Raw genomic sequence first — 20,161 nt, 5'->3', positions numbered from 1 at the left:
TATGCTGTAAGCTCAGCAAAAATGATGCTATGAAGCCAATACTCCAAGATGAAGTTTCCATAGCCAGTCAAGGGCTGTTCTTTTACTTTTTATTGTATGACTTTCACTGTCCACATTGCAATTAAGGTAGGTTAAGAGCCACTGGCTTTCTCATTTCAGGCTTGCAAATTGTCCCCCAAGAACATGGAGTTGGAAATGACAGCCCACACAGCTCCCCCACTGCAAGGCTCTGTAGCCAGCGGACTTCCCATGGGTACGCCTGAACACACGGCTGTCTTTTTCAAGGGCCACACTGTTTCCTAACACCACTTTCTCCATCTGCCCTCCCTGATATCCCTCTTAAAGGGGGTCTTGTCTGATTAACACACACTCAGTGGTGAGCATCCCCAGAAACACACAGTCTCATTTTTAAAAGATTTATTTAGTTTATTTGAAAGGCAGAGTATCAGAAAGAGAGAGAGACAGGGATACAAACAGAGATCTTCCATCTGCTGGTTCACTCCCCAAATGGCCACAATAGCCAGGACTGAGCCAGGCCAAAGCCAGGAGCCTGGAACTTCATCCCAATCTCTCACATAGTTGGCAAGAGCCCAAGCACTTGGGCCGCCTTCTGCGGCTTCACAAGCACGCTTGCAGGGAGCTGGACTGGAAGCCGAGCAGCCAGAACTTGAACCAGTGCTTCGATATGGGATGCTGGCGTTGCAGACAGCAGCTTAGCTCACTGCGTCACCATGCCGGCCCCCATGTTCTCATTATTTAGACCATGTTGTTAGGACTTTCTACAGTTCACATGGTATAAGTGACACAAGATACTTCTTGGTTTCATTCTCCCCCCCCAAGTCCAACTGAGAATGCTTCGCCTCATCTGTACTGTCACTGAGGAATGGACTTTACAACTGGGGCTGTGGGTCACACCCACACCATCAGGCCATGCCACACTGGACACGGCCTGGGGTCTTTGAAGTGGTGATCCTCCTCCAGTTTCCGGCACACATAAATTTCCCCAAACTCACTTCCCCTAGTTTGAAGCTGCAGTCAGCATCCCAGTTCTGTTCTTCCTCCCCTTCTGTCTAGACAGCTTCCAAAGTCACTCCCAGAAGACTTCCGACCTGCATCAAACCCCCGGGCTGTCAGCCCTCCTCCTGGCCAAAGTTCTGCTCAGTTCCACTGACCTTCCTTGGCAGACCATCCCATGCATACACTTCCGGTAGGCTCTGGGATAGGACAAAGGCATGGCTCCTGCTCTCCAGGGGAGGAGCTATGGCTTCCCCCTTTCCTTTTTGTATACTTTATGTTCCCCCAGTCATTCGGCCATTCACAGAACATTTCCTGGGCATGGCTGTATTTCTCAGGGATTGAGTATTGTGCCATGTGGTCCCACTATTCAAGCAGGCAAATATGTTTGCATGAATGTCTACCTCTCCAAAAATGGCATAATTTGACGTTTTCTGTATACTGCTGGAGAGATCTAGGAGAGATTGGATGATCTTGTAGGTTTGAAACAAAATGAAACTTGGGTCTGGGGCATTAGCAGCCACTAACTGGTTGGCTCCTATTGTTTGACTCCAGCAGGATTATCTAGGTATCTTACAACTATCTGGTGAATAAAAGAAGGTCAAACACCAGGGTTATAAGGGCACTGGAATAGGGTATACCAGCTGTCCCAAGGATATCTAGGCAGAGAGGATAAAAACCAGCAAGCTGTGAACATGCAAATCAGTGACGGGTTGTATTTGCTTTGCTTTCCTCTCTCCATCCTCACCCCCAACTTTACTCCTTCCTTCTGTTCGATCCAGAGGGGGCATCGTAGCTCTGCTGGGGGAGTTGGAAGTCCGCAGAGGAGTCAGTGTTACCATATCTAGATAGGCCATCTTCATCCTATCCGCTGGTGGCTTTCACTGAAGGTATCACCTTTCTGGTCCATCTTCTGCCACTAATCCCCCCAGGTCACGTGTCCTTCCTATTCCCTGCCTTTGGGACTTCATTACCCGGCACCACTTCTTTCTGATTTTCAGTTGCATTACAAAGCTTCCTTCTGTGAGCTTAGCCTTAAGGGGCACCAGGCCTGAGCCCTTCCTCCATGTGGCCTTCCCCCATGTCCCCCCAAAATGAGAACTGGCGGGAAAATGTGAACGTATCTTGGACCAGGTGTCATGGTACTCACTTGGCAGGCGTCATCTCATTTCTCTCCCCCAGGAGCCACCAGGCCACATACCTAGTGAGTGGTGGTGATGAGACTCAACCCAGGCAGCCAGCCCCCAGCCCCCAGCCCCCTCTCGCTGTCATGTGCTGTACGTAACAACTCAGTGCTCAAACTCAAAGGCAGGGAACCAGTGTCACATATGGACAGTTCAGACCCAGAAGGAATCATTTCTCCCTGAATCTCTGGAATGTGTGTATTTTTATAGGAGGTGTTTCCCAAGGCCACAGAGAATGTGAAAAAAATGAAATCGGTTGCTTTTTAAAGACACTCAGGGAGAACAAACGGCTCTCAGTCAGGCTGTTCTCGCTCGGGTCAACATCCTGGCAGGAAACTTCTATCGGTGCCTGCAACAAGCACGCACGACTTGAGGAGGAAGGTGTGTGTGCCCTTGCCTATAATTTACTTTCCTGTTTTGCTTTCTAAAATTTGCATAGATGTTTTTATAAGTGCTTTTAGGAAACTTTTTTTTCTTTGTTTTGTTTTGCTTCTTTTCCATGAGATGAGATTTATGTTGGTGAGCAGTCAGCCACAGGAACTGCACAGGAGTGGCTTGAGTTACTGGAATATGAACTCCGTTACCTCTTCTCTGAAACCCGGTTGAGGTCCCTCACTCGTCCACTTGGACATACCCGCTTCTTCCCCATTGTGCTCCCGCTCTGGCCCCGACATGGTCCTGTGCTATTTGGTCCAGTGTGTTTGAGATTCACCTGTTACTCTATTACACTGACAGCTCCTTGGAGGCCGGAGCTGGGTGACTGCTCTGTTTATCCGGTGCCTCCATGGTGCCTGGCACATAGTCGCTGCTCGTAGGTGCTCAGAAAATGAGTGAACAGTCATTGCTTGAGGAGTGTCAGCTTTGATCAAGTACCCACTTTGTGACAAGCACCAGGCCAGTGGCTTGCACCACGTCTCATTGAATTCTCCTGATCCTGCTGGACAGTTACGGATATTTTTTTCATTTTTTGATAGAAGGAACTGGGACTCAGGGAATTACGTGAACCAAATAAGGCCACACAGGTAGTGAACACCTGAGCCAGGAGTCCAATTCAAGTGCCCCGTCTCTTCATATCTCTTTGTCTCCTCCTTTAACTTGGGATGAAAAGAGTCAGCAGTGAAAGGACTTGTTGATCCTTATGGGTTCTGGCCAATTGTCAAAAGTTGTGTCCTGTTTGGCCTGGTAGGGCTTGCTTTCTGGTTGGCTCTGGCAGAATGCTGATATGGAGTCAGCCACGCTTTTGATTGTCTGCCATCTTTCCTAGAGGAGGCCAGCAGGGATGGGGGGTGGGGTGGTAATAGCCTGGGGAGTCAGCCAGGCCCAGGTTCAATTCCTGATTCTGTCACTTCCCAGCTAGGTGACTCTGGCAAGTTGTTCTGCAACTCTGTGTACAAGCACCCCCGTTGCACAGGACAGTGAAGAAAAAAACCAGAAATATCCAGAGGAGGAGCTGTACCCAGGGAGTGCTTGATCAAGGGGAGGTGTGATTGAAGTGAGGATGCCTGGCAGGTGCTGCTGTTACTGCGCTGGCAACCCTGGCTGGCTGGCCTTCTCTTAGGCGTTAGCCTGTACAAGGCTTCAGACACAGCTCCGTCCCTTCACACCGTGAAGAGTAAGAACTCTTACCTACCTGGGTGACAAAATCATCCCCAGAACACCCTCCCTGAGCTCCTTTAACCCTGTGGCATGGTTCGTTTGCTCTTTGTTTATTTTGTAGGTGATTGGTTGGGATAAAGGGGAATCTTGAACCCTTAGTACAAGCCAGTGATCCACAAGCTGGAACCTACAGGCTACATTGGCCCTCTGCCTGGTTTGGTGTGGCCCGTGAAATAGGCATGGTTTTCACATTTGTAAATGGTTGAAAAAATCAAGAGAAGAGTACTGTGTCATATCCTGGGACGTGAAATTCTCACTTCAGTGTCTGTAAGTGAAGTTTTACTGGGACGCAGCCCTGATGGCCATCTACACATCTACTGCAGCTCCTTTCCTGTGACAGTGAGAAGGCGGGTAGTCGCGATTGAGACCAAATACACAGAAAAATTAAAAATAGTCCCTCCACGGCCTCTTACAGGAATAGTTTGTCAACCCAGTACAGCAAATAGCAGAAGATTCTCCTTTGCAGAATTACCCAACCAGGCTCCTTCCCCTTTCCCTTTTACGCCCCGTCCTCAAGTGTAGTCTGAGGGCAGAAATTCTTTTGGATTGACAAATTGCAAATACTCCCTGGGAAGCTGACAGGCACACGTCAGTCCCACTTCCATCTCGTTTGACCTAATCACCCCTCAGCCCTGCACGAAAGAGGAAGGAGGGAGAAGGCAAAACTAGACAAGAGGTGGAGGGCAAAAGAAGAGAAAAGAGGGAGGCAATAAAAAAAATAAGCAAAGTTGCAAATAAATTTGTTTCAGACCGAAAGTCCACAAAAAGCCAGGAAAGGGAAAAGTTTATCAGAAATTTGGAAACGCTACTGCTTTCTCTGTGACTGAGACAATCATGTCATCACTTCCTCCAGAAAGCCCAAGAGCTTTGGCAACGTGGCAACAAGAGGTTAGAATGGCAGAGAAAACGATTATTCAAGCAACTGTTGATGGAAAGGTTTAGTATTTACTCAGTTTAGGAAGTGACCAGTTGACAGAGATGAACTCAAAACTCTTGGCAAAATTTGGCTGTCCTGGCAAACACAGCTAAGCAGTTAGAACTATCTTAATGGGGCTGGCGCCATGGCTCACTTGGTTAATCCTCTGCCTGCAGCGCTGGCATCCCATATGGGCGCCGGGTTCTAGTCCCTGTTGGGGTGCTGGTTTTGTCCCGGTTGCTCCTCTTCCAGTCCAGCTCTCTGCTGTGGCCCAGGAGGGCAGTGGAGGATGGCCCAGGTCCTTGGGCCCTGTACCCGCATGGAAAACCAGGAGGAAGCACCTGGCTCCTGGCTTCGGATCGGCATGGTGTGCTGGCCACAGCGTGCTGGCCATAGTGGCCATTTGAGGGCTAGACCAACGGAAGGAAGACCTTTCTCTCTGTCTTTCTCTCTCACTGTCTAACTCTGTCAAATTAAAAAAAAATATGTATCTTAACAATAGTTACTGGATCCCTGGAGAAAGCAAGCAGCAATTTTAGCATTAAAACCCTAAAGTGGAAGGAATATAATGATCAACTAGGAAAATCCTGGGAGGAAAAAAAGGACACTATTTTAAAAATAAAAATCCTGGGGCAAGCATTTGACACAACGCTTGGGACACCTACATACATCACATTCTGGAGTGCTTGGGTTTGAGTCCTGATTCTACTGCTTCTGCTGCTTGTTCTTCAAGATTTGTTTTATTTATTTGAAAGGCAGAGTGACTGAGAGAGGAAAAGACAGAGATAGAGAGAGATCTCCCATTGGCCGGTTCACTCCCCAAATGGCTGTGACAGCCGGGGCTAGGCCAGGCCTGAGCCAGGAACCCAAAACTCCATGCAGGTCCTGATCACAAACAGGTGTCACAAGTGGTGGCTTCGCTTGCTGTGCCACAGTGCTGGCCCCCCAGCTGTGTTTCTGATTCCAGATTCATGCACACCCTAGGAGGCAGGGATGGCGACTCAAGTACTTGAGTCCCTGCCACCTACCTGGGAGACCGAAACTGAAGAGCGGCAAATAATACCTGCGCCTTGGTTAATAACAATGTCTCGATATTGCTATGCTCAGTGTGACAAATCTGTGACACTGGTCCAGGAGGGGAACCTAGAGGGGCTCTGTGCTGGCTCCATAACTTCTCTGTGGGTTTAAATTGATTCTAAAGAGGGCAAGGGGGGATGAGGAGCCGTCAATCAGTTTGCAGTTGGGCAGGAAGAAGAGGTCTAGAGAATTAATGCACAGCGTGATGACTGTAATTAACAGTAATGTATTGGGTACTGAGAATCTTCCAGGAAAGTGACGTTCAAGTGCTCTCATCACCACCACCAAAAAAGCAAGGTAACTATGAAGGGAGCTGGACATGTTTCTCTTCTTGGCCATAGTAATCATTTCGCTATCTGTATGTATAGCAAAATGTCATGTAGTGTACCCATAATATATGCACTTCCTTACAGAATTAGTCATTCAGGGAATGTTTAGTGAGTGCCTACACGTCTATCAGGCGCTGGGCCAGGAAGCTCACTCAGAACCTGGAGTTTGGAATCCAAAATAGCCAGAGGTGTCACTACAGTAAGCTCTAAGGGAGGAGATCATCACTTTGACCTTGAAGTGGCCCAAGTCACTTCCAAAGTGAAACTCACTAAGAGATTTAATAGGTACTGATGAAAAAAGAAAAATGAGGGGCTGGCACTGTGCTGTAGCTAGAAAAGCTGCCATCTGCAGTGCTGGCATCGCATATGGACACCAGTTCAAGTCCCAACTGCTCCAATTCTGATCCAACTCCCTGCTAATGTGCCTGGGGAAGCAGCAGAAGATGGCCCAAGTCCTCGGGCCCCTGCACCCACGTGAGAGACCCGGATGAAACTCCTGGCTCCTGGCTTTGCCTGGCCCAGCCCTGGCCATTGTGGCCATTTGGGCAGATGGAAGATCTCCCTCTCTGTCTCTCCTTTCTATAACACAGCCTTTTTTTAAGATTTATTTATTTATTTGAAAATCGGAGTTACACAGAGACAGGAGAGGCAGAGAAAGGTAGAGACAAAGAGAGGTCTTCCATCCGCTGATTTACTCCCCAGACGGCCGCAACAGCCAGAGCTGTGCCGATCTGAAGCCAGGACCCAGGAGCTTCTTCTGGGTCTCCTGGGTGGGTGCAGGGCCCCAAGGACTTGGGCCATCTTCTACTGCTATCCCAGGCCATATCAGAGATCTGGACAGGAAGTGGAGCAGCCAGGACTAGAACCGGCACCCATTTGGGATACTGGCACTGCAGGCAGCGGCTTTACCTCTATGCCATAGCACTGGCCCCAATACTGCCTTTCAAGTAAATAAATAAATCTTTTTTTAAAAAAAAAAGGACAAACAAGAGTGTGCTCTTCCATCTAAAATTGTCTGCAGTGGCTGGTGTGGTGCACAGCGAGTTAAGCTGCTGCTGTCTTTGCTGCATCCCTTCTCCGAGTGCTGGTGTGAGTTCCTGCTGCTCTACTTGCAATCCAGTTCTGTGCTCATGCACCTAGAAAAGCAGCAGACAATGGCCCAGGTGCTTGGGCCCCTGCCACCCATGTGGGACACCCAGATGGAGTTCCAGGCTCCTGGCTTCTGCCAGGCCCAGCCCTGACTATTGTGGCCATTTGGGGAGTAAAACAACAGATGGAAGATTCTCAGTCAATCTCTCTCTCTCTCTCTCTTTCTGATGCTGTGCCTTTCAAATTAAAATATATATATATATATTTAAAAAACATTTTCAGAAAAGCTAGACTATAAGAAATGAAACACCTTTCTTTACCACTGGCCGTCTCAGAGCCTTCATTGTGCTCTGCACATGGCCGCTACCCCAAATAGCACTGTAAAATGCAGCATTTGCCAAACTTTGATTATGAAAGCCTCATTGCAGCACACCTCTTGGGGCCAGCCTCCCCGGAGACATTTTGGAGATCACTCATTTATGCAATCTCAGGAGAGGATGAGCCTAGCTGAAAAGCGCTAAAGGGAACGCCCGCTCCAGTCGAGTTCAGAGAAACACAATGCAAACAATCTAATTAGCTATTGCTGATTTTTTAACCGGTTGCTGCAGGGTTCTCAACAGCGAGAAATTCTGCCAAACTAATTACTGAAAAATGTTCATTTGATGCCCAAGGCCTTCCACGAGAGCCTAATGGACTGTGGTATCTTGTTAAATGGAGCTGGATCAGGAAACTATTAACATGAGGCTCGCTTGGAGTCTTCCATTGCTAAACAAGAGGCATTTGTATGTCAGCCTTTTGAGAAGTTGCACAGATTTGGGGGGTGGACGATGAATATTTGGTTGAGATTAGTTCATGCTGAGATGAATAAATCCTTCTTATCCTCAAGAACAAAGACAATTCAGTTTGCAAATAATTGCAGACACCCAAATGTATCTTGGACAGCTGGAATATTTAGAACTCGTGTATGAGAAATGGCACATTCTATTCCTTTAGACATGCCACTCCGTCAAGTCTACGTTGCATCTTAATTTAATCAGCTTGGGCAGTCGCATCTCTTCAACAGAGATTAAAATAATAATGGATTCAGACCCTGCAGTTTTCTTGCAAATTTGTTTCAAAATATAACAGATGACAAGGGATAAGTCTTGAATCTTCACAACACTGCTTTGTTATGGAACACATTAGTAGCATTTTTAGCAACCTCTGGCTGCTTTTAGTACAGCCCTTGAAGAATTGGAAAAATCTTGCTTGGGATGCATTTAAAGCGGCAGAAAAATAATTGTCGGAGACACAGAAGACCCCAGAGAGCAGAACAGAGGAGTTAGCAAAAGGAGCACAAGATTTCTGGGAGGTAAGAGATGTGAGTTTGAATCCTAGATCCATCCCTTCAAAGGTGAATAACCTTGGGACATCACCTGCGGAAGCTCCGCTTTCTCATTGGTGCAATTGTGCAGGGTCATCTTTGCAAAGCTGTTGTAAGTGAAGAGATCAAGTCTGCAAAGTGTGCCTGAAACAGTGCTAGGCACACACTGACAGTGTCCTGGTGCTAATGCAGACTGGGCTATCTCAGGACAGAGTAATAAGAAGAAAGTAGCATCACCGATCCTAAACAGCCAGGAGTTGAGCAAGGGTATAAGCCAATGCTGGACTAGCAACACAGAACTACTGGCAGCTGGGTTTAGAGGAAATAGAGGAAGGGACAAATGTTAAACGAGCTCAAAGGGAATGCTATATGGAAGTATAACTTTACTATTTGCATCAGAAAATTTTTTTGGAAGGGAGGCAAGACTAATAGACCTTTTGGTGTACTTGAAATAAGTTACAGTGTTTCTGCTTAAATCAGGTTCCTAAGATGGGCCACCCTGTTGTCCCCAGTAAAACTGGGACATTCCTAGACTCCAACAAGAAAACTACTGGATCATAAAAAACGAAATAATGAAAGTGAACCCAGGAAATTTTCCTCAAAGTGCATTCTGGCTGTTACTTGGGGAAGAAGGATTATGGAATTATATAGTTTCTGTTGGGTTAAGCAAAGTTAAACAATTTCTAGGCTTTTTCCTAAAATTATGCCCATAAAATCATGTACCACGGTAAGGGCCAGTGACAGATGGAGTATTCGGCAGTGGTCCCTGATGATTATATGGCCTAGTGCCATCGTACTGGGCTTTGTGTAATTACATTCTTTGATGTTCACACAATAATGAAATCATTTAATGACACACTTCTGAGAACGTATCCCTGCCATTCAGCAACTCACAAATGTACATGATCAAATTCAAACAGCAGAGAATAGTGCACAATGAAAAATACTATTTCTTCTCACTTTGCCTTCTATCTTCCAGTTCTCCACAGCATCAAGAATTGTTATTAATTTCTTGTGTATCTTTTTGGAGTCACTGTACACATAATTAAGCATTTTAGCTCATCAATGTACTATTAACACTTGATTATCTTTTGCCATTGGCTTAATATATCCTGGGGAAATAGACATTCATGTAAATCTGTGGTTTACAACTGGGGATGATTAGTCTAGAGGCATTTTTAAATGTTTTTAATTATTTTCATCTATTTGCAAGGCACAGTGGCAGAGAGAGAGAAAGAGAGAGATCCATCTACTGGCTTTTTCCCCAAATGCCTCATAATGACCAGGGCTGGGCCAGGCCGAAGCCAGGAGCCGGGAACTCCATTCAGGTCTCCCACGTGGGTGACAGGGGCCCAAGCACTTGGGCCATCTGCTGCTGCCTTCCCAGGATGCATTAGCAGGAAGCTGGGCTGAAGCTGTTGCTCTCTGATGTGGGATGCATGTGTCCCAAGCAGTGGCTTGACTTGCTGTACCACAACACCTGCCACTATAGGTGCTTCTGATTGTAACACCTGGGAAAGTGACAATCAGGGTGCTATCGACAGATGGGGAATAGAGTCCAGGGATGCTGCTAAAATCCTACCATGCACCAGGCAGCCTCCCACAACAGAATAATCAGGCCCAAAGCGACAATGCTGCCATTGAGAAACCCTCATTTAGACTTGGGCATTTTTTTTAAATGATCACTTACTATTCCACTACATGGATGACTCCTAACTATATCATCAGTACAATATTAGTGGTGAATTGGGTTATTTCAGGTCTTTTACTAGAAAAATAAAGCTGAAAAGAAATTGTACAAATGTACAAGTATATAAGAGAACATTCTGTAAGTGGAATGCAAGTTTCAAATTCTGTGCATATCTATCATTCATAAATACTGTCCGTTGTCCTCAAAAGACAATATAGCAACTTACACTGCTTTCAACAATGCAAGCAAATACCCGTGCCTCATACCCTACCCCAATATAGTAACACACTTTAAAAAAAAATTTACCTTGGCCAGCACCACGGCTCACTAGGTTAATCCTCTGCCTGTGGTGCCCGGCACCCTGGGTTCTAGTCCTGGTCGGGGTACCGGTTCTGTCCCAGTTGCTCCTCTTCCAGTCCAGCTCTCTGCTGTGGCCCGGGAAGCCAGTGGAGGATGGCCCAAGTGGTTGGGCCCTGCACCCGCATGGGAGACCAGGAGGAAGCACCTGGCTCCTGGCTTTGGATCGGTGCAGCGTGCCAGCCCTAGCAGCCATTTGGGGGATGAACCAACAGAAGACCTTTCTTTCTGTCATTCTCTCTCACTGTCTAACTCTGCCTGCCAAAAAAAATTTTTTTTTTACCAATGCCATTGATTTAAACAGTATTCTTTAAATTTGCATTTAATCATTACAGGCGAAGACAAACTTTTTTCATACATTTAAAAGCCATTAGTTATTTTTATAAGCTATCTGATTGGTATCATTTATAAAACTTCGTTTTTCCACTGACCATTTTACGTAAACATGGTTCTATAAAATACTCTGAGAATCACTGAATCTAAAACACAAGGATGGGATTGACTTGCGAAGGATTTTGTAAAATTGCCAAGGAATGTGTAACAGGGACTTACTGATTATTTGGAGATCATTTTTAGCAGAATGGGAAATCTCAAAGCCATAGTTGGAAGCAGGAGTACTCAGTATTGAGTTTTATAGGCTGCTATTGGGGTTTCCTTGCAAGTGAATGAAACCCAACCAACTCAGACTAGGTTAGGCCACAAACCAAGAACTTCTTTGCTCATATAAACTCTGGGGGAGCAGTGTCTGCAATGCAATTGTGCTTCAAGTCTGACTAGTGCTAAGAACTCAAACCCGTGAGTCTTCTCTCTTGGCCTCTCTTGCTTGCTCACTCTTCCTTTGACTTTATTCTGTAGGTTGAGCCACAAACTGCTTCTGCCTCTGCCACTGATTCACCACCAGAGAGAGACTGGAACACTTGCTCTCATATCCCAGGGTCAGAGGTATCAGAGACAAACTGCCTTATTGCCTAGTCCTACACCAAATAGCTGAGCCAGGACCTGTAACCATGAGGAGACCTAGTGCCTACTTGAGCAGCATGTGATGGGATTTGCGTTTGAAAGAGAATATTGTTCACTAACTAACATGTGGCATGAGAATCTTTGCCTCCATATTAACAAGAGACCCAGAGACATCCCTGCAGAATAGAATCATGGTGAACCAAGCGACACTTAGCAAATCAACTTTTTTAAAAGAAGATTTATTTATTTATTTGAGAGGTAGAGTTGCAGACAGAGAGGGAGAGACAGAGAGAGGTCTTCCTTCTGTTGGTTCACTCCCCAGATGGCTGTAACATCAGGGGTTGCGCCACTCTGAAGCCAGGAGCCAGGATCTTTTTCTGGGTCTCCCTCGTGGGTGCAGGGGCCCAAGCACTTGGACATCTTCTACTGCTTTCCAAGGCCACAGCAGAGAGCTGGATTGGAAGTGGAGCAGCCAGGACTTGAACCAGCGCCCATATGGGATACTGGCACTGCAGGCGGAGACTTAACCTTCTGTACCACACTGCTGGCCCCACAAATCAACTTTTCAAATTTAACATTGAGGGGGCCAGCATTGTGGCATAGCAGGTAAAGTCGCCATTTACTGTGCTGGCATCCCATATGGGTGCCAGTTCGAGTCTTGGCTGCTCCTCTTCCGGTTGATCTCTCTGCTATGGCCTGGGAAAGCAGTAGAAGATGGCCCAAGGCCTTGGGCCCCTGCACCCGTGTGGGAGACCCAGAAGAAACTCCTGGCTTCTGGCTTCTGATCAGCACTGCTCCAGCCATTGTGGCCAATTTGGGAGTGGATAGAAGACCTCTCTCTCTTTCTCTTTCTCTCTCTCTCTCTCTCTGTGTCTCTCCTTCTCTCCCTGTGTAACTCTGACTTTCAAATAATAAGTAAATCTTTAAAAAAAATTAACACTCAGTGTCCTTGTGCAGCTTAAGCACATTTTCAAATGTTTATTTGTTGATTTATTCGAAAGGTGAGCAGACAGAGATCTTCCGTCTGCTGGTTCACTCCTCAGATGCCCTCAAGAATCCAGGCTGAGCCAGGCCAAAGCCAGGATCCTGGAGTTCAGTCTGAGTCTTCCACACGGGTAGCAGAGACCCAAGTACTTGGACCATTACCTGCTGCCTCCCAGGATGCACGTTAGCAGGAAACTAGAGTCTGAAGTGGAGCTGGGCCTTGAACCCAAGCACTCCAATAAAGGATGTGGGTGTTCCAAGCAGTGTCTCGACACCTGCTACAAATGCCTGCCCCAGATTTGCCAATGCTTAAAAGAGCAGTGGACTCTGGGAAAAAGCTCTTACTTGATTGGGGATGGACAGGTAAAGAAAATATTGTCAAAAGAATTGTCAGCTACAGTCCTGGGACAGCATGTGGATGCAAAACCTTTGCAAAATATTCCCACTCACAGCTACAGTGTTGTGTTAGTGGGAAAAAGTACATGACTCAGCACCACATTTGCGCATTTTCAAGTTATATTGTTTTCTACTTGCTGCTGTAACCAGTTACCACAAACTCAGTGCCATGCATTTGAGTTCGGAGGGCCATGGTCCAAGATGGGACCGGCTGGGCTGACATGAAGGTCTTGGCAGAGCCATATTCCCGGCTGGCTGTTCCAGGGAGGGACCCATTTCCTTGTCTTTTGCAGCATCCAGAGGCTGCCCACCTTCTTTGACTCATGGTCCTCGTCTCCATTCTGAAAACCAACAATATCAGGCCAAGTCCTGATGACAGCACACCACTCCCCCATCATTTCTGCTGTCAGATCTGACACTCACTCCCCTTCTGCTTCCCTCCTCTTCTAAGGATCCTGGTGACTGCGTTGGGCCCACGTGGATAATCCAAGATGGCAGCCCTGTGCTGAAGCCAGCAGATCAGCAGCCAGAACTCCATGTATGTGCCATGTCCACTGGTCCCAGGGATTAGAATGTGAACCCATTTGTGGGAGGCATTATTCTGCCCGCCACCTAAATCCAGAGCTCAAAGACAGTCTCATCATTTTCCTTGAATCATCAAAAGGACAACTGGCATTTGAAATGCTGATTGTCAGTGATATTAAATACTCCTAATGCTTATGTTAAATGTCTGAAATTTAAAATTACTATTTCAAATTTTTTAATTAAAATTTCATTTTTACTTTTTTTTTTTTTTTTTGAAAGGCAGAGAGACACAAGGACACATGAAGAGAGATCTTCCATCTTCTGGTTCACTCCCCAAACACCCACAAATTTCAGCCTGGCTCAGCCCTGGCCATTGTGGCCATCTGGGGAGTGAACCAGCAGATGGAAGGGTGCTCTCCCTCTCTCTGTCTCTCTCTCTCTCTCCCTCTCTCCCTCTCTTTCTCTCTCTCTCTCTTTCTCCCACTCCTCCTCTCCCCCCCCATTTCCCTCTCTCTCCTCTCTGTAACTATGACTTTCAAATAAATAAATAAATCTTTTTAGAAAGAGTTCAAACCCAATTTTAAAATGGGCAAAGGAGTTAATAGACTTTTCCCCAAAGAAGATATACAAATGGCCAGTAAGCACAGGAGAAAATGCTGAACATTATCAGTCATTAGAGAAATTCTAATCAAAACCCACTTCATACCCAAAAGGGCGGCTGAAGTAGGAAAACAGGTAACATGCGTTGATCAGCACGTGCAGAAATTGGGACCTGTGAGCACTGTTTGATCAGGCAGATGTCTGTCACTATTCTGAACTACCTGAGGCAACTTTGTAAAGAGGAAAGGTTACTTAGCTCACAGGGTTGGAGGATCCAGCCCAAGAACAGGTGGCCCCACTGATTTGACCTCTGATGAGCAGATGGCAGTGGTAGAGCAGATGCACGGGAAGGCTGGGACAGTGACCCACTGGGCCCCGCTCAGGCTTTTAAATCTACCCTCTTGTGAGGAATACCTTCCAAGGGCGCACATCAAGGGCAGCGGGCCCCCTCCTGATCTACAGAGCTCCCTCCTCTTTCGGGTGGAGTGGGATTTGTAGATCCAGAACTTCCCCAGCTGTTTAAACTCTGATGTCTTCATGTTAATGGTTGACTGATTAAGGGTGGGGACTTGATCTAACAATGGCGGCTGTGAGGTCACCTCGGGGGAGGGCTTTGGGTCACTGGGGGCGTGGTTCTCTCAGAGGTTTGATTATTTCAGCTCAGGCCCAGCCTCTGCTGTCTCCCTTGCTGGCTCATGCAGTGAGCATGCTCTGCACCTGCCTAGACCAGCCTCCCTCATACACCAGACCCCGGGATGCCTGATCCTGTAATCTCCAATCTGTGAGCTAACGTAAACCTTTCCTTCCCCAAAGAAGCTCCGCTTAGATATTTTGGTAAAAGTCATGGAAAGTGGGACCTCTCTCAAGCACCGAACTTGGATTAAGTTTCCATCCTCTTAGTTAATTTATGACTTTAGTGTTGAAAATATCTGCGTGAGTTTGGGAAACAAATTGTACTCAAACCATAACAATTGCTAATGGGCATGCTAGGGGCAGGGTTTCAAGTTTCTCTGGGGGCAATGAAAATGTTTTAAAAATTAGATAGTGATTATGGTGGCAGAACTTTGAATACACTAGACACCACTGATTATGCACCTTGGAGGGGTGCATTTTATTGTGTGAATTATTTCTTAAATAAGATGTCATACAAAAATAGAATTCAGAGTATCACTTATGGTGGATCTGTGTCAGGTTCAGTAATTTAAACCAAGTCCTTTTATTTCATATTAATTAATATTTTACATTCACTGAGTGCTTAGTAAAGGCTATATTTTTCTAAGTATTTTTACATATTAATTCATTTTCTCTTTATAGTAACACCATAAGGTATGTGTTGTTATCCTTGCAGATTTAAAAAAAAAGAACTGATTTGTTCATGATCACATAATATAAGTGGTGGAACTGGGATCTGAACTCAGACAGTCTAACTCCAGAGCCTGTATCTCTTAACCACTCACAACTTATTCTCTTAATCACCATGCTACACTACACTGCTTCCTTGAACATAGGGAGCCGATTCCTGTAACACTTATCTGAAAACAATGAAAATGCTACTGGATATTTTAAGCAAAGAGCTATGGTGCAAAAGGAATTTGATATTTCACTCTAAGTGGCTATATATTTTAATAGATCTAACCAGCTTTATGAAGAAGAGTCAGCCTAAAGTTAAAGCCTTCTTTGCCAAAATATCTGAAGTTTGAAATAGAGCAAGTCAGCATAGACTAACACCCCTTCCCCCTGAGAACTGGAGACATTTGTTAGTCTGTTGTGTGCCCTTTTAAAATGTTATCAGTAAGAAAAACAGTGCCATCGGAGAAGGCCAGATATTACACATCCCACAAACATTTCCTTGTGGAGTATAAACAAAGTGATTTGACAGCAAGATGCAATATATGTGTCTTCCATATCCATTCGGATTCCTCTATCCCTGAAAAAAAAAAAAATGCATCTTGTTCTTTCGTTGGTATTTCCAGTAAACCCCTCCGAGGGGGGAATTGAAGTGCATGTGAGAAGTCAGGGGAGCTTGCACAAGCCTTGCTTTCTCTTTACAAGATGGAAAGCAAGAAATACCTGTCACACAGTACACAAGAGGATAAGGTGGTGACGGTCTGTGCATGATAGGGTGATGTTCCTTTGCTCTTTTAAAATTAAACTACGGAATCCTGCTTGGCCAACATTCAAAAACCTACTGTGTTGTCCGTTAGTGGCTGCGTCAAGAGCCATCTTTTCAGAAAAGGACGGTGATGTTTACCCTGAAAGGCCCCCCATGCAAGGACGTATCCTCCTCCCTCAGCCCGTGGCGAGGTTTTTGCTGGATGCCAGGCCAGGCACGTGCAGTCGCAGTAGCCCCAGAGGAGCCAGGCTAACTGGCCTGCAGGTGTGCCGGGCTTAGAGTTCCTACCGCCAGTGAGTCTTCAGGATGAGCGTGCTGATGAGGAGGGGCCGGTGAGCTTCCTTCAAAGATATGGAAAGGCGGACGTGGTAGGCAGCTCGTCACTGCTCTCTCATTGTTCTCTTCTAAGTCTCCTGTATCCGCGCTCCCGGCCTCACGTCCACCGTGCTGTCCTCTTAATGTCCATCCCGTATCCCAGCACCGCTGAGCCCGGGTCCGCGCCGCCCACCTCCCCTCTTTCTACCACAGCCCATCTCTCCAGCATCAACACCAACGTACACATTCCAGTCTTGTTCATTATTCTCCACTGACCCCGCCGAATGCCAGGAAATCTTCATGAACTATCTTCCACTCACGACCACACGTTCACAGGCAAAGCTATGTGCCAAACACTGCCAAAGCAACCTTTAATTGGCTAATCATTTCCTCCAAGCCATTTTTACCATTATAATAGTGATTGCGTATCTTTATATAACTCTGCCTTACTCCCTGCCTGTTCCTGGAAGGGGACTTGCCTAGTCTTTGTATCCCTTAAGTATATGGGACTCAGGCATGCAGCTGAGACTCAGTAAGTCTTTGCTAACCTACCCAGACACTGAGGGTGCCCAAAACAGCTCTTCCAGCTCCACTCCATGGGAGCGGGGAGTGAACATACTTTGTCTCTCCAAAAAGTGAGGACAGACACCATTCACATTTTGGGTCGAGAGCAGAGACCCTCAGACGCCACGTGCTAGTGCATTGCCTAAAAGGCTGTCCATAAACTGGGGGTAGAAATGAAACCGCAGGGCACAGGGGACAAAGGGACAGGATTTGAGTCCCGCAGCTGCACAAGCCAGCTGGGACATCGTGGGCAAGACACCGCGTCCTGGGGGTTTCCTGTCTTCGTCTGTAAGGAGTGCTGGTTCTCGCATTCAGAAGCTTCTTGTGAGGATGCAATGGGGGACTATAAAATTAAAGATCCACAGAGTCGTTCTAAACCTAACTCCACGCCAATGACTCAGACCTTTGGTCTCTGCCTTTTGGCACTGGAATTATAAATCAAACTTCACAAAAGAAGTTTCTTTCTTTGCATCAGTTACACCTCAGCCCCCGGCAGTCTGGTTTCCGTTCTCAGAATATAATGAAGCTGCCCCAAACACCATCCACTTTGCCAAGTCCAAGGACTTTTCTCCTTGCCAATCTGCTGGTCCCCTCCTCGGTGCCCCGAGTCTACTCCTCTTCTCCTTCTCCTAGTCGTGGCCATCTGTGCTGTTCTAACCACCATTCTCCTCTTTCTCACTGCCCCCTCGTGGGCCCGCCCACCCTCATGACCAGTTTCTAAGCAGCTTGACCCTCATTGACAACTGCAGTCCCACTCTCTCCCCAGGCGTGCTGCCTGCTTCCACATCGACGGTGGACCACCAACTGAAGGTCATGTCTAAAATGAAATGCATTGTTTCTCCCTTAACTGGCTGTCCCTGTTTGCTCTCTCCCTCATCCTCCATATGTAGTTTGTTTCCAGATTCCAGCAGTTCTCTTTTGCAATGTCTTGTCCAAGTCCTACATACTTTATGGAGAGTTATGGTAATGCAGGGTGAGAATCTCTACTCTGAAAATCCAACATGCAAAACTTTTTGAGCTCTGTCATGGTGCTACGAGTAGAAAATTCCATACCATGAAACTTTGTTTTACGCACAAATTTTTAAAAACTATTCTATAAAATTATCTTCAGACCATGTACATAGAGTGTCTATGAACCATAAATAAATTTCATGTTTAGGCTTGGGTCTGATCCTCAAGACATCTCATTACATACATGCAAATATTCCAAAATCTGAAAAAAAATCTGAAATTCTAAACACTTCTTGGGAGCTGGCGCTGTGATGTATAAAATTAAGCTGCCACCTACAGCACCAACATCCCATATGGGCACCAGTTCAAGACCCAGCTGATCCACTTCCAATCCAGCTCCCTGTTCATGTGCCTGGGAAAGTAGCAGAGGAAGGCCCAAGTGTTTGGTCCCCTGCACCCACGTGGGAGACCCAGATGAAGCGCCTGGCTTTGGCCTGCCCTAGCCCTGGCCTCTGCACCCATTTGGGGAGTGAACCAGTAGATGGAAGATACCTCTTTCTCTCTCTCCCTCTCCCTCTCTGTAACTCCGCCATTCAAATAAAATCAATCAATCAATCTTGAAAAAAAAAAAAATAACCGTTCTAATCCCAAGAATTTCAGATAAGGAATACCCAACCTTTAGCCTAGGGTTCTGTTTATCTTATAGCCCTCTGGGCTTTTTTTTATTAATCAAAAAAGGGAATACACATTTTGATTTGTGATTTAATTGTACAATAGCTTTGAACTTTACAGAAAATTTTTCTAAGTAACAAATTTCTGCTAAGCATTCTTTTTTACTTTGTCCTAGGAGGGAGGTTTGGGTTTGTTATTCTCATTCGGTGGTACAAAGGTTATATAATAGGTGTTTCTCAGCTCCACAAACTGGGGGTGACACGGCTTCCCAAAAACTACTAACAGCACAGATTTTCCAGCTCTGCAGACTCTGCCCAATCGAAATTGGCCCCTGCCTCAAAGTCTGTCCAGCTTGAAATGGAGTCTACTTCACCCAAAGTGTGTAGGGACCTTGGACCTCCCTTGCCATCTGGAACCCAGCTATGTGTCCTCCCCATGCACCCCAAAGCCCCTGCCCAGCGAGCACACCAACTCCAGTGCAGCATTTCTTTCCCTACCATATACAACCTGATCATTTTCTCTGCTGTGTTGCTGGAAAACCTCTTGGTTGACACCACTAGCACCACTGCACCGCCCACCTTCCGCCCTAGTAAGTAGGAATGTGCCTGCAATTCCACCCAGGGACTGTGACCCAGGATGCCCCAAGGCGTACACAATGTTTTGGCACAATCATTTGAGTCTGTCTTTTTTGATGCTCTCCATATTCTAACACTTGCCACGCTTAGGATCCCTAAAGGTAAATTATATGACTTTCAGTCTCTTTTCTTTACTAAATAATATGTCCACCAGAGGATGCAACCCCCACTCACTCCTGTCGTCCCACCCAGTCTGCAGGAAGCCACAGCATTCATGGGAGGGTCACACCTTGCAGCCCTCCCTGAACTGGGGTAGGGTTTCTTCTCACAGTCGTGTCATTTGGTCCCATGCACCCTGCCTCACTTTACTTGAAGGGGAAAGTTTGTCCTCCCAAATCAACTCCATGATTCTGCCATCTCCTGCTTCCTTCTCCCCTTCCAGCTGTCTCCTCTGGTCCCCAACCCCAGGGGGTCTTCCCAAGTTCAATGAACAAATTGAGCCACACGACATTGATGCCTTTTGCTTTGAAAGCCTCAGTAACATTACACTTTGCCTAAACTCAACAAAATTTGGGGAGAAAAGCAAGTTACCATCCCCCAGTTCACTTGCCTGCGAGAGTTCTTCCCGGCAAGCCGACTTTGTTGAATTAACTAAAGATGCTTGTCTCTCTGTGCTGTATATTTTGATACTGTTGGTCCAGCATAGTCAAAACACTCTTGTTCTGGTTTTTTATTTGAAATGGCAGGCGCAGTTACCAAAGGCCAACAACAGTGTGAACACATAGCTTATTAGCCAGCAACAAAAGGGGCTTACAGGAAAGGAAGATGGAC

General features: G+C 46.3%; 1 long non-coding RNA gene across 1 annotated transcript; it reads right to left on the bottom strand.

Annotated features, from left to right (window-relative positions):
* Positions 1-4,903: 4,903 nt before the first annotated feature.
* On the bottom strand, positions 4,904-14,728 carry LOC138849950 (uncharacterized). Its single transcript, XR_011389266.1, has 2 exons — positions 14,555-14,728; positions 4,904-13,356 (listed from the first exon to the last, which is right to left on the bottom strand). It is a non-coding gene; the product is annotated as an uncharacterized lncRNA (long non-coding RNA).
* Positions 14,729-20,161: the final 5,433 nt, after the last annotated feature.

This window comes from Oryctolagus cuniculus, chromosome 6 (genome assembly GCF_964237555.1).
Source record: "Oryctolagus cuniculus chromosome 6, mOryCun1.1, whole genome shotgun sequence".
NCBI classification, from domain to species: Eukaryota; Metazoa; Chordata; class Mammalia; order Lagomorpha; family Leporidae; genus Oryctolagus; species Oryctolagus cuniculus.
Note: the sequence above shows the minus strand (reverse complement) of the source record. Positions and strands in the feature narration are given on the sequence as shown.